Source organism: Gymnoscopelus braueri (assembly GCF_963280865.1).
Source record: "Gymnoscopelus braueri genome assembly, chromosome: 11".
NCBI lineage: Eukaryota > Metazoa > Chordata > Actinopteri > Myctophiformes > Myctophidae > Gymnoscopelus > Gymnoscopelus braueri.
The window spans coordinates 30,780,188-30,795,601 of record NC_137613.1 but is presented as its reverse complement, the minus strand read 5'-3'; the positions used below and the strand labels follow the sequence as shown (position 1 = coordinate 30,795,601).

Sequence of the window (15,414 nt, the reverse complement as noted above, 5' to 3'; positions counted from 1 at the left end):
TTTGCTTATTAAAATGCATGAACTATGAGGGAAGCTTCATCCAAATGCTTCAAATTAATATTTTATGTTCAACAAACAATCCGTTGTCAGAATGAATAATTCAATTCAAAAACAAACTTTTCAATGCAACACTAACACTTGGGAATAAATAACCTTATCCAGAGGTTAAATAATGATTTTGGTCCTTTTATCTTTCTTTGGATTATGAAATTATGCTTACACACTGAATGTGGGCTATTCAACTCTTCCCTTTAGAAATAATCAATAGGACTACGTGAGACGTCAATAACCCCATTAGCAAAATGTTGTCATCCTTTTTCGGTTCTGAAATGAGTGAATGAGAGATAAGATGGTGTAAGCAATCTAAAGTTTGTTAAGGAGGAAGAGGAAGAAGAAGAATGGTTAATTAAGTCCGTTTCTCTTCCCTTTATATATTAGTGTGTTTAAGGGTGCAGCAGGTTCACAGAGCTGTAAAATAGATTCTAATAACAATGAGAAGCCGAGCGTGGGCCTGACCTATCCGAATGAGCTACGAGGAGTTTATCAGCACTTGCAGACCTGTGCGCTAAAGTGAATCCGTCAATGGCAAAACCATTAGGGAAACATGCTCACTAAGTTCAATACAATAACTCAGTGGTGGTGGTAGCACATAATTAGCCCAGCTGAAGCTAGGTTGTGAGCTAGGTTAGTATTGATTAGTAATTAAATACTCGAGTGAGATGAGATATCGCTGAATTGCAACAGGAACCCATACCACAAGAGGGGCAATTACCCTGTAACTTACAACATACAGGGCCTGTGGGCTTAATCCAACAATAGCAAAACAGCGGTATTAAACTATAGTGTGTGGACTCAGTATAGGCACAGCAGTATAAGAGCTCAGTAAAAAAAGACACAAGACGGGGTCTAATCAGTGGTGGAAAAAGTACTCACATGTTTTACTTAAGTAAAAGTACCAATACTGCAATGTAGAAGTACTCCCGTTGCAAGTAAAATATGGGATTAAAAATGTACTTGAGTAAAAGTACAAAAGTATTGGTATCAAAATGTACTTAAAGCACCAAAAGTAAAAGTACTAATATAAATTAGGGCTGAAGTGGTTAATGTATGTTTTATTATGTAATAATTTATATCTGCAAAGTAACTAGTAACTAATGTTTTCAAATAATTGTAGTGGAGTAAAAGTACAATATTTGCCTCTGAGATGTAGTGGAGTAGAAATAAAAGTACTGGAAATTGGAAATACTCAAGTAAAGTACAAATACCTCAAACTTGTACTTAAGTACAGTACTTGAGTAAATGTACTTAGTTACTTTACACCACTGGGTCTAATAACGGCACCGGCTCCCTGTGGGTCTCTGAGGTCATGTTGATGACGTTTAGTCTTGCCCAAATATGGAGGTGTGGGCAGACACAAAGACGGATGGACAGACCGCCAAAAGGACACGTGAACGCTCTTCTAGACGGCTCGACCCGTGGGCCGTCACACCATACAAATAAAGCCAAATCCACATCACGTGAATGACGCTACAGGACCTTCACAACAATCACAAAGAGTGCCAAGCAGTGTTGCCAGATTCTGTGAGAGAAACAAGCAACCAGGTCTAGGAAAACCAGCCCAAAATAAATGACTATGGGCCACATGAGTACTTTAACATGTACATCAGCTATTTGAAAATAGCAGATCTACAAGCTCACAACGCGTCGCGGTGCGACGCGTTGTGAGCTTGTAGATCGGCTATTTTCAAATAAAATCTTGCGGGGAAATTATAATAATCAGATCTGGCAACCCTGGTGCCAAGACGACCAGTATGCTCTTCAAGAGATGTTTCATGTAAGATGCATATAATTCATTTTGCATAATAATCTCAAATTGATAAAATGTGGCAAAAGTAGTTTTGACCTTGTTTCCCAGTGATGCCATAGGGATGCACCGATTAGATATTTTGGCCGATATCGATATCCGATATAATTAATTGCTGTTATGGCCGATAACCAATATTACCGATGTCGATATGATCTGTAAAAAAAAACTAGTTTTGTCCATTCTGAAAAACAAATGTAAACACTGAATTTGAAAAAGCAATGCCTGTTTATTCCAAAATATTTTATATTATTATCTGGAAAATCCCCAGAGCAAAAAAACATTTGTGTCAACTGCAAAAAGTACCAGTGACAGCAGCTTAGAAACTTGGAAAATATCATTGATATAAATGTCAATCTTTCCAAAAAAAGAATCTAGTCTGCTATTGAAAAGTTTCTCCAGTATCTTTGAAAATTGTGACCAATTGGTTCCATTTATTCAAAAGGACAAATTCCACTGTGTGTACAACACTACAATCAAGTGAAATGATGGAACATATCTAATCTAATGCCTCACTGTGTGGGGTAGTGCTGGAAAAGTACTCTGAAGATGCTGTGTCCAAAACACAGCATGTCTCAGTGCAGTTTCTGCACCCAACAATGTCTATCTAAGGGTGTGTTCACACTGCCTGGCCTGCATGTTATGAAGAAAAAAGCCCTGCCTAGAGCACTTTTTCTGCTGAAAATGAAAGACGCGACATCTTACACCCCCAACTGTGGTATGAGGCTCATCATCACAACCTCGTCCAGGAGGTCCATCTGGGCGAAGCTTGTTTTAAAGCTGATTGCTTCTTCAGGCTATGCTAGGGGCAATTTCAGGACCTGCTGCGGAGACTTGAGCCAGACATCTCGAGACGCAATACATCAAGACTGGTCAGCTACTGTAATACAAAGCAGCCCACGTCAAAGTTAAACTATTCTCAACTTTTACCACCAGCGCATTTTAAATGGCGGCTGCATTCTGCTTTAGGCATTCTCTATTGTTTTTAAAAGGTGGACACTAGACAGTGTTAACATACTGTACCATGCATTATTTAGCGCAGTGATGTATTATTATACTTATGCACTGTAATGTTGCTTGTAATAATGGACAACAAAGCTAGTTTAATGTTGAAAAGCTGTTGCAATTAACAATCACACTGAAGGCTAGTAAAAACACAAATTGGATACATTATGGGTGAAATGCATTTAGTCTACAAGGACCAGTGTTGGTTTATATTACTTAGGAGAGTAATATGTTACTTATTACTTATTACTCCTTTGAAAAGTAATAATATTATATTACTTATTACTTGGAATCAAGGGTAATATATTATATATTACTTTATATTACTTTCCCCGCGCCCCCTCGCAAAAGAAAAGACGTGTACAGTTTTTAGCCTTTTAGAACTGACAATTTAATGGAACAATAGAAAACAGTCAACAGTCTTTATCCTTTTAAGTATTTTGCTGCTGCAAATTCCATATTTGGAATTGGAACAATAATTATCCTTACAGGAACAACATCAATCTGAACTGCACACACTGGCTGACTGCCTGAACATTTCTTAACCTTTTCAACATATCTTACACCAGTCAATATTAATTAGCCAAAGTGCAAGGGGGGAGGAGAGAGGAGAGGAGATATAGAGCAGTGGTTCTCAAACTTTTTCATGTCAAGGACCCCCAAATTGACACTTATTAGCCCCCGGACCCCCATTTCAAAAGATATGCCAGGGACCCCCATAAGAGAAGATTTGTTACGGCTCTAGCAGTGATTCTCAACCATTTTAATTTCAAGGACCCCCAGTTTGACATGCATTAGGGCTACAGACCCCCATTTAATGGCATTTCTATCACTTGGACCGCAATTTAAATTGTAAAATCTATGTCAATTTAACTCTGAGAGTGTACAAATGGAACCAAATGGACCCGTTGTTAGGGTCCATTTGGTTCCATTTGTACACTCTCAGAGTTAGAGACCCATAAGGGTCCATTTGGTGCCTAATCTATCATTTAGCTGGGGACCCCCTGGAACTCCCTCAAGGACCCCTGGGGGTCCCCGGACCCCACTTTGAGAACCAATGATATAGAGGAGAGCTCATCAGCAGATCGTTTCCCCGACCACCAGACAAGTGACGCAGGGGGACTTCTGAAAGGGCCATGCCGAAAATAGGTTACTTTATTCGGATACAATGCGTGTCACTGTCCGCCCGGCTGCCGGTTCTCTGAATTTTTATTTTTAAATGGGCTCTGTCATGATTAATTGACCACATATATGAAGTTAAACAACTACATTCTATCCGAACGATATCTTTTAAGTAAATTCCGTGCCTCAAAATAGAAGTTTGAGAGCTTTTTGAAGTTATAAAACGTCGGAGAAATACACGACGCAGCAGTCGCATACGGGTCATGCACTACGTCATAACTGTGCGCAGGCTGCGTGCTAAAAAAGAACTGATCTGCAAGCTAAAAAGCATCTCTGTTGACGTAGGTTCATAGCTTGTAGATCTGCTCTATTTTTGCACGATGCGAGAACTTGCCTCTACGAGAGACGGAGAGAGAGAGTACATATTAAATGAATGAATGAAAAAAAAAAAAGACGCTCGTCATCAGTAACGAGTAGCGAGGCCTTTTTTGACCGAGTAATATGGTATTATATTACTGTTCTGGCAGAATAATACCTTACTTTACTCGTTACTGGGAAAAGTAATAATATTACAGTAATATATTATTTTTAATTCGTTACTGCACAACACTGACAAGGACCACGCTCTACTCTGCGTGGCTCTAGACTGGAGTCCCACCAACCAAATACCTACAAAAAAAAGCTTTTAGCCTTGTATGTCCCCAGACTCAAATGTGCCATTTTAAGAAAGCATTCTGTGAGTAAACCCAGCTTTCATACAGACGCCTCCTCCCCATGGACAGAGAACAAACACATGGGAAAGCTACATGTAACGGCAGACAGCTGGAAGGAGCTGGGCGCTAAAACCTACACTAAAGACACCAAAGATTCATCAGTGATGTCACAACAACAAAAGCCTCATCTTGTGGAAGTGCTTCAAGTCTCAGGGGGCCCTTGAAACACAAAAACGCACCGTTGCGACATTAAGGTAAATTTAGGATACTGCTTTGTTATTGTTACACATCCCTTTCGCTCAAAAAAAAAAGTGTGGACTTAACAGTTAAACTGACACTTTCAGTTGAAAATATGTTGTTTTTGTCAAGTGACAAGAAAGGCACATCAGATAAAACTACAGGCACTTCCTGTTTGCTCGTGATGTCACCATCCTATCTTCATTCTGGGGTTAAATACGGACAGACCCACAGGGACGATCTGCAGGGAGAGGAGAGGAGAGGACAGCAGCACTGGATGGCTGCCTGCCAGTGAGATCTTTTCAAATGCAACACACCAGAGGTGCTCCGAGGATGCAAACCGTCTCCCGAAAGAGGAGAGATGGAAACCCATAGTGGTGGTCTTTGTATCCTCAAGAAAGACCAATAATATATGATTGGATTTGTTTTACTTGGACAATTCTCGAAGAATAAATCAAAGAATCGGCAGGCTTGTGTGAGGCTAGAATCTTTCTTTAGGAGAAAAAAGGATGTATAATCATACCTCCAGCTCGGTGTCACATTTTATCAGCCTACAGCCCACCTTTAACCGGCCTAGAAACGTCTATTTTACACATTTAACCAAATCAAACTTTTAAATGGATTTGCTAATAATGTACACCTATCTTCTCAAAACCGGAATTCGTCGAAAGATGAATATGACAAAACCACACTGCGCAGTGTCTGTGAATCAAAAGGAACAGGGTTAAAAGACTTTTCAATTCCATATTTAGCCAGAGCCCACAGGGACAAACATAAAGGTCTCTCTCTTTCATCACAACACACACACTGTAACCATCAACCAATAATAACCGACCAGAGGAGAGGAGAGGAGAGAGCACTGTCAGAGAGGTGGAGTAGGGACAGTGGGCATGCAGGCACGGTGGATGCACAAAAGAGAGGAAGAGTAATTACTGCTCCCTCCCAGACAAACAGCTCTGCTGTCATCACAGGAGGCGACAGATCGATGCCGTATCGCAAAACACAAACACAGAGACAAACTGCAGACCATAATTACACACCTTAATCATCACGAGTTGAGGGCTTTCTCTGAGAGAGCAGAGCCTGCGCTCGTTTCAAAACACGAAAAAAGGAGATCAAACAGGTCTGCTCGCAAGTCTCGGATCTCTAAAAAGGTTCATTTACTGTATACTTAAGCCCATTCAATCCGGGAACGCATCTCTGTCATTTTTTGATTTGTTTGGCTATTAAAAATAGCAGATCTACAAGCTCATAGCGCGGCACCGAGTGCCGCACTATGAGCTTGTAGATCTGCTATTTTTGAAAAATCGTGAAAATGTGCACATTGTTTTATATATATTTTTTAAAGCGAGCATTTGTAAAATATTTAGTATATATAGTATATTTAGGACCCCCAGAAGCAAATATTTGTTACACATTGTTGCTTTAAAAAAAATATATATATAAAAAATTGCACACATTTTCACGATTTTTCAAAAAATATCAGATATACAAGCTCATTTTTGAATAGCCAAAGAAATCTAAAATGACAGAGATCTGTCCCCGGATTGAATGGGTTAACTCATTCACTGCCTGAATTATTTCTGGCCGCGTTTGCCCACTGCCAGAGATTTTTCATTGAAAAAAAAAAAGTACTCAGGAGCCGAGATACAGATTTTTTAAGTTTTAAGTTAACAAGGAAGTGGATGGGAGTCTAGATCTTCGAAAAATCATATCTCCTTGGTCCTTGGGCCAAATTGAAAAAAAAAAAAAAAAAAGTTTTTACGTCCTAGGCAGGTTTGGTAATTGGAAATAAATACGTTTTTTACGTCCTAGGCAGGGAATGAGTTAAGAGCAACGCTTGACCGGAAAAAAAGTGTCGGTGGACACTTGTGTGCTGCTGAAGTATAACTCAGCTTTTTAAGAACTGGCTGGATGCAGCGAGAAGGCAATTGAGATGCATGTACGCCTCCTCATTGGCCAGCATGAAGCTTGGCTTTGCCCTCAGTGGGAGCCTGCTTACTGAATGGACGATGAGGTCAGCACTACTGTAGCTCCCAGGAAAGAGCCTCAAGGTTTTTTTAAAAAACAGCATGTTTGAGAGCTACACACACACACACACACATACACACAGTACTCAGACTGCAGCAAGCAAGCACATCAACCATCCATCTCTTACATGTACTTATACCAGAAAAAACACTCGCACTCTCTCTCACACACACACACTGCAGCAAATATAAAATCCCATCCATCTCTTCCGTTCTTACACCAGAAAAATATTACACATGCACAAAAAAAGTCTCACTGTGAGCTGCAGGCTCAATATCTTGTCGTGAATGCAGATTGAGGGCAGCTAGCTCAGCTCTGCGCAGGGCTCTGCAGTTTAAAATAATTAAAATCTATTCCCCACGTCCACCTGCTGAGAAAGAAGTACGCTGAGGGAAACGGAGAGATAGATATAGAGAGAGAGAGAGATCCATTAGCACCCGGCGATGACCAGAAATTAAACCATAAACCGGGGCGTTCAAAACACAGCTGTAGACAATTACGCTGTCGACGTACAATCATTTCCGCTGGACAAAGAGTCGTAATAATCACGCGGCCTATGGGCTGTGGCGCCGCGCAGATAGCAGCGTATGCCTGCGAGACATTCACGCCTCATTGGGCTCAGACATCAACCCAAAGAGAGAGGTGTACCGTTCAATAAGACACCAGTCACAGGGATCATGTGGCACACTTAAACATTAGTTTCTCATCGTACAAGCTCGCCAATCACCACAAACGGCGCGCCATGTAACGCAATGTCATTGCTGGCCCCGGGGCAGTTGGGCGTGTACTGTATGAATGGGCTCGCCAACGTGGCTCTCCAGTCCTTGGGGGGGAGGGGGGGGGGGAGGTCATGATAATTTACTGCCAGGGACAAGTAATTATGCATTGTCTTGTGTACCGCTATGACAGAATCATCATTATTTCCAAACAAATGGCTGCCTCTGCTGTTTCATATCATATTATTTGGATAATGGAGGGCAGTCGCTGTGTGTCTGTGTAGTCTCTCCTAGGGCTGGGACAATTACCCTGGTTATGTGATACATATCGCTGGCCTGGGATTTCTTTATTCTTTGGCTGGTGAAAGTTACAGGAGTGCATTATGGTGTGTGAGATATGAAATGTAATTACGCTTACCATAAACACAATAATGGTTGTTTAGTTATCATCATCGACTTTCTTCCATAATGAATAGGTTCAAGGGTAAATACAAAACGTACAGTATGTCATTTCACATTCGCACAAAGGGGAGGGCATGATGCAACCATGTCACAAAAGCTTACAATGGCTTGGATGCTGAGCAACTCGGCTACAGGTTAATGGGACTCGACTTGAAATGCAGTAATTCACATCATTTATAGTATTATTCCAGTGGTTTATCCAGCAGTGCTGGTCTGAAAAGATGTGGGTTACAGCTGATAGTGATAACTGATTAATTTAGGCTATAAATTGGTTAATTTTGAAGACGAAAATGATTAATCGGCCAATTAAACCTTTTTTTCTTACTGCCTACAGTACATTGCTTTTTCATTGTGGTAAGAAAGATTCCATACCCTAGTCTCTCTCTCTCTCTCCCTTTCCAGTAAGACTTTATTAGGCATGTCTTAATATGGATGGATGGAAGGGTTAAGACCCAACAGAAAGGGTTTACTACTCCGAAGTAAAGCATGACTTGGTCTTTTCACTTTACTTCTGTCCATATCTATCTCGCTCTCTCCATCTCCCCTGCCTCCCTCTCTATGGCGAAGGTCATGGTGAGGATGTTTTATTCAGGCTCAGGGGAGTGTTTTAACAGCTATAAATCCACAGTTCCTTCCTATGGCCCTCCTTGACCACGCTAATTATGACCCTGCTTGTATTTCACTGTGATGCTTCAGCCTGACTCTACCCCAACACACAAACTATCATTCATATCCAGTATATATCATATAGAGATAGATAGATATGTATTTATTTTACAGTTGATTAAAAATAGCAGATCTAAAAGTTCACAACATTGTCGAGGTTGTATCTGCTATTTTCAAAAGTATAAACTTTTGAACAATTTCATCTATAATAACATGCCCAACATTAAGTTAAAAGTTAATAAATATTAATAATCAATTACATCGATTAGTTCATTTATTGGCTGCAGCCCTAAAACTATCCACATAATGAAGATAAACCATTACGACAACAGTCATTACATGGCAAGTATGCTGATTTGGCTCAAGATAAAAATCCAGAGATCTCAGTGGAGTGAAAAAAAAAAAAAAGAACATTGAAATGCTGATCATGCAAAAAAGAAAAAGGGATACATTTTGAGGTCAACTTCTTTGTCTTAAATTGATGAGATCAAAGATAATGAATACTATTTTGGAGCAAGGCCCTTAACTCCGTTATTATGGAGGTCAAATTACTTTCTGAACTCCAGTGTGTCAGCACAAATTGTGATCAAGTACAACAGCAGTCGGACACCTCGTGAGACCAGACATCAGAATCTTTAAGATTTAACAAGGATCAGAACATGAATACGAGGCTACATTACAGTTGGAAATGGAGGAACACAGAGGATGAATTAATCAAGTGGGTGGTAAATTACTTATTACACAGGACATCATCCGCGTTGAGCGCTCCGTGCAGACACAGTAGACGGATGTTCATCCACACTGTGCAGAGCGAACCTCAGCCAAGGCAGCATGGGATACAAACAACTCTTGGTTGAAGTTCACCAGGTTCAAATGACCTTCATTGTTTTGGGTGCCAGTCACTAAGGTCTTTAGAGGGTAGCAGTGACACCCATTTCTATTCACCGGTTTAGATTCCACACTGATAGAAATTCCATTTAATTACTCCATAGACATTTCCAAAAATCCTTATATTGAGGGTCTTAAGCCTGGAACCAAGCCAACCAGGCTCCTGGTTAATCATGACCATAAAACATTTTGATTCTGTTCAAAAAAATATTTGGAAACCGCTTAAGAAAAGGCAAAGTTACAAGACTGTGTACTAATTTATGTACATATTTTAAGAATGAAGGAACTACTTGACCCATTGATTGCACATACCTTTCCAATAATTCCAGCCAAAACTATCGTTTAGCAGGGGTTCCCAAATATTCACATGCCAGGGACCCCCAATTAGCCATAGCCTTTGGCTGCTGGCCCCCTATTGCGAAATGGCTGGGGGAATAAAAGCATTGAAATAGTCGCTTGTAGGCTATTATTTCTGCTATTTCTAAAATGTCTTGAAAATGTTTGACAATAACATCATGACCGAAATAGGGACGCCAGAATATTCTTGAAAAAAAAATGTTACATGTAATATTTTTTAAATGATTTGTATTTATTTCATCATATTCCTCTCCTTTCCACCCCCCTGGCATTCCCTCTGGCTTAGGAGCCAACTCTAGTACTACAGAAAGAAAAAGTTTGCATCTGATGACTAATGTTAGAAATAATTCTTCTGCTTCTTTTTTTTTAGCTTGCAGCTCTATATTAAAAAAAACATTACAAGACAGAGGGGTGAATGAGGCACATAACTGACAGACAGACACCTCTAATGAACGGTGAAATACGGAAGCATTTTGCTCTCAGAGGAGCACATTAACTCCCATTAAAAATATATCTGACTGGAGAGACTGAATACATGACTCACTCTCACAAAAGGATGCTGCCAATGAATTGTAGCAATTAAATGACAGTCAAGAGTGTAAACCAAAATTTCAGCCAATTAAAAAGCCATTTAGTGCACTTACATTGGGGAGAGAATAAAAAAATAAAAAATAAAAAAAAATAACTGTTGATCAAATAAAACAAAAAGCAAATAACTGTCAATAAGAACCATACAAGCTGTTCGTTTGATTTTACCGCTGTACTAAAGCCGAACGCCTACATTTCCAGGCATCGAGGTAAAAGGATGGGAAAAAAAATTATGAAAAATGTTTAATCTTCAAACGGCTTCAAAGACCTTGGCAATAACAGCTGCCTGCCATGTCAGGGAGGGCTCCTCAGGAGCAGCTGGAGAGGGAGATAGTGGCTGGATTCTGTCTGTAATGTCTATCCGTCTGTCCGACTGCCTGAAACAACATGGCCGACACCAACTCACAGGACGCATAACAGTAGTCACAACATGTCAAACCAGACACAAATGCACTGTGGAAGAGAGAGGTGGGCGGGCTGGGCACGTGGTAAGAACCTCAGAGGAAAACACTCCATCTTAATAGTGAGCGTGACTGGGTGTGTATAATGAGGCTCTAATCACAGTGTGTGTGTGTGTGTGTGTGTGTGTGTGTGTGTGTGTGTGTGTGTGTGTGTGTGTGTGTGTGTGTGTGTGTGTGTGTGTGTGTGTGTGTGTGTGTGTGTGTGTGTGAGAGAGAGAAAAAGAAGAGGAGACAAAGAAGCTCTTCTTGTTGGTCCTTTGTAAATTAAATATCACACCAGACGTGACAAGGTCTGCATGCTTCAGGCCGTCACACCAACACAACATGGAGTACTACTCGGTTGTTTGTCTCCCGAAAGACAGACAAGAAAGACACTGTCTGGAAAAAGTGTGGAACGGATCTGCAGACGACGACGAGACATGGGACCAACCGTCTCGTGCCTGGAACAAAATACTGAGAAAATCAATGAAGGGAAAACCATGGTCTGTACTGTGGTCATTATGTTTAATCAAACTAGGACTATGGGCAATTAACCGAAAAGATATAGAAACCGAAATTCTGAAGCAATAAACCAACGTAATCTGGCTCATGCAGGGAATTTGATTAATCGAGAAGCAGGGCGATTTTGTGTTTTATTTAATTTCTTATATAAACACTTTGCTTTGTGTGCGACTATTGTTACATCCTCTCTGTTGTCATCTGTAACATTATCTGTGGTTTGTGCTGATATGACTGATGTCATAACTATAGGCTTACCTTGCTAGTACTTTCATTCTCGTTCAGGCAGGAATCGCAGGATGATTATATTGGGTGTATATACGTCTGTACTGTATGCTTTATTATTTATTGACCGTGTCTTCTTGTTCTGCACCAGGCGGGATGAATGTATAGGGTGTATTCGCCTGCATGCTTTTATTAATATTTGCTTGAGGGTGTCTTTATTGTGATGTTATTCTTCTGTACCTACTGTACTTATGCCCTGCTGTGTCTGTAACTTTTACTGCTGTGCTGTCTCTGGCGCCTGAATTTCTCCTGCAGGATCAATAAAGCCGCCTGTCTGTCTGTCACTTATAAGCCCTGTATTATAAAACATTTCATTGTACAATGGTGGCGTGCAAAAATAGTGAAAATAGCAGATGTACAAGCTCACAACGTGTCGCATCGCGACACGTTGTGAGCTTGTACATTTGAGCTTGTACATTTTCACTACTTTTTAAAATAATCGTAATCGAGGCAAAAGTCGCCGAGCCCTAAATCAAGAAAAGCTAAGTGGGGTTGAGTGAGAAAATGTCCACCCCCTTTAACCCATTAAAACCGGGAAAGTTGTGCAAATCATTGAATACATATATATATATATTTTAAAGCGACCATTTTTAACTCAAATCTTTGCTTCTGTTGTTCCTGGAACATATTTTGAGATGAGGGTCCGTGGCCAAATACATTGAATTTTGGGGGTCCTCGACATGAAAACGTTTGAGCACCACTGATATAAGTTTTTCATAAAACTGTTATGATTTAGAAGACATTTTGCAGAATCGGCCCCAGGTCTTAACGGGTTAACCCAGAAATTGCTAGATGTGGTACTACGGTGGGAAAGACCTTGTTCTCGTTTGTGTAAACCATTTTGTTTGTATTGTGTAAATGATTGTTAGTTACCACCACTTTATTGTTTGTTTGTTTTTTCATTTTGAAATGAAATTAAATGAATGGAGCCCAATGCCTTCCTTGAAAATCAAACAAACCAAGCTATGCTTTAGAAAATGATCAGCAGTAATGACATAGAAAATGATCAGCCGTAATGACACTGACATTGCATAAATGTCAAGTATCCCATGAGTTGTAGACAATGGGATAAACATGTCAGACCACTGGCACGGTCCTTTAAAGAAAAACTGCCTTATGACAAAACCCAGTCCAGAGTCTCCAGAACCCCCCCCAACTACAGTACATTATGTCATGAAAATTAAAGAGCTTGCTGAAACACTATTGCCCTGACCCAGCAGGCTGTCACTGTACTAGATGTACAGGGCTGGGAGGGCTATAGACACCAGGGTTTTTCCTGGCTCAGAATGGACCTTTTGGGAGGTGGAAATATGCATGATATTAACCATGATCTGTCCGCATCATGACTATGTGCAAAAGTAAAAGGCAATTAGTCTATTTTACTTTATTTGACAGAAATCTATGCATGCATTTTCCTGTTATTTCTGACCATTTGATCAACAAAAATATCTTATGTTTGAGTAAAGGAAACCTGATTAACAAAATGGCAAGAAAAAAATTATTGGCTACAATCTTAGCGATAGATCATTTGATAGGCAAATAACAGCTAGTCTTACTTGGGCTATCAAGGACACATTTTATTCTCAATTCTAGTCATTTTGGTGCTGGTGATTTGGCTAAATCCTCTTCGGGGGGGGGGGGTGCCAGAAATTCCTCTATGCAGCAACAACCCTGAGGACCTTGTTCAGTGTCCACACAGAGTTCCATCATCCCCCGCATGTCTCTGGCAAGAGTACCAGAGAAGCCCTACAGCCATAGACTGTGGATAATATCAGATGAACTAACCACACGACACCAAAGAAAATGAGCTGGTTCACTCACAAACTCTAAGGTATGCCTAGGCAAACTGTCAACATGGTATCACGGCAGGGAAGCAATCTACCAACGAAATGAATAGAAAACCCGACCATCCGCACCACACACACACATCCCTAAATCTACAATCCTTATCTGGTTCAGAAACTTCAGTAAGCAGCAAAAGAACTCACAGATAAGACTTCACTGTGATAGCATCTTAGAAAAACGCAGGGCTCTGGGCAAATAAAAAGATATTAAAAAATAAATAAAATCGCATCCATCCTGGTTCCTGGACAACCGAGTTCTCTCCGTTCAAACCACTGGAACAAGAACGAGGGGCTTGCTCTTTTGTCTTTGTCTGTTTGGGTACCAAATCCCCCAAATCTCAGACAGAGGAGGGAGCCCATCAATGACCACATTACAAGGAGAGATGAGGGGGTGGGGGGGATCATTTTGTGTCCCCAATTCAGTTCCTTGGCAGTGTCAAACAGAACCGAGCCTTGGCTAGAAGTCTCGTAATGACATTATACAATTTCTATGCCGTGGCAAATGAAAAGGGGGGTGTGTGTGTGGGGGGGTGACGAGGGATAGGAAGAGAGAAAGGGAGACAGATTACTCTCTGCAGGCCAAGTTCTCCTGACTGAACTGAAGCCCAGAAAACCAGAGGTAGAAATTCATCTTTCTGATTTCTGCCCTGCAAAATGAATGATTCTTAAAATCGATAGCAAGAGAAATGTCACATGTCAACGGTGCCATTATCTTTTTAACCCGTTAAGACCGGGAACGCATCTGTGTCTCTTTGGGCTATTCAAAAATAGCAGATATACAAGCTCATAGCGCGGCACCGAGTGCCGCACTATGAGCTTGTAGATCTGCTATTTTTTGGGAAGATTATGAAAATGTGTGCAAATCTTTGAATATATATATTTTTCAGCGAACATTTTGTAACTCAAATATTTGCTTCTGGGGATTCTACAAATTCCAAACAGTAAAAAGAAATAAAAAAAAACTTATGTTGCTATAATATCAGTGGTTCTCAAACTTTTTCATGTCAAGGACCACCCAAAATTATATGCATTTGGCTGCCGACCCCCATCTCAAAATATTTAGTTCCAGGGACCCCCAGTAGCAAAGATTTTAGTTACAAATGTTCGCTTTAAAAAAATATATATTCAAAGATTTGCAAAAAAATTCAGGATAAAAAAAAAAAATAGCAGATCTACAAGCTCATAGCGCGGCACTCGGTGCCGCGCTATGAGCTTGTATATCTGCTATTTTTGAATAGCCAAAGTGTAAAATTATGTTTTTTTTAGCTCAAATCAAAAAATGACACAGATGCGTTCCAGGTCTTAATGGGTTAAAAGTGACCTGCTCTGTACTAGAACCCTGTGCGAGACTGTTTTCTTATAATCCTGCTCCTGCTGGATTTACATTGGGATCCAAATCCAGAAAGGACAGAATGAGAGAATGAGAGAGAGAGACAGACAGGCATGATTTGACCATTTCAGCACCACGGACAGAGACACAAATGGGCTGGGCTAACTGCTGGTCAAGAGATGCATACAAAGTACTAATATTTCGAATTTATGTTCTCTCCTCTCCATTCAAACACACTGTTGCACTTTTCATGAAACATATTGCACCATTACATGCAAGGTAGGAAATAAGTATGGCCAAATGTCTCTACACAAAGTGCTACATATTTCTCAATAGTATCTGGTTAA

At 40.3% G+C, this 15,414-nt stretch overlaps 1 protein-coding gene across 1 annotated transcript in view; it reads right to left on the bottom strand.

Moving 5' to 3' along the window:
* Nucleotides 1-15,414, bottom strand: part of LOC308095219 (dolichyl-diphosphooligosaccharide--protein glycosyltransferase subunit STT3B) — a 143,996-nt gene that overhangs the window by 102,765 nt on the left and 25,817 nt on the right. The window lies entirely within an intron of this gene.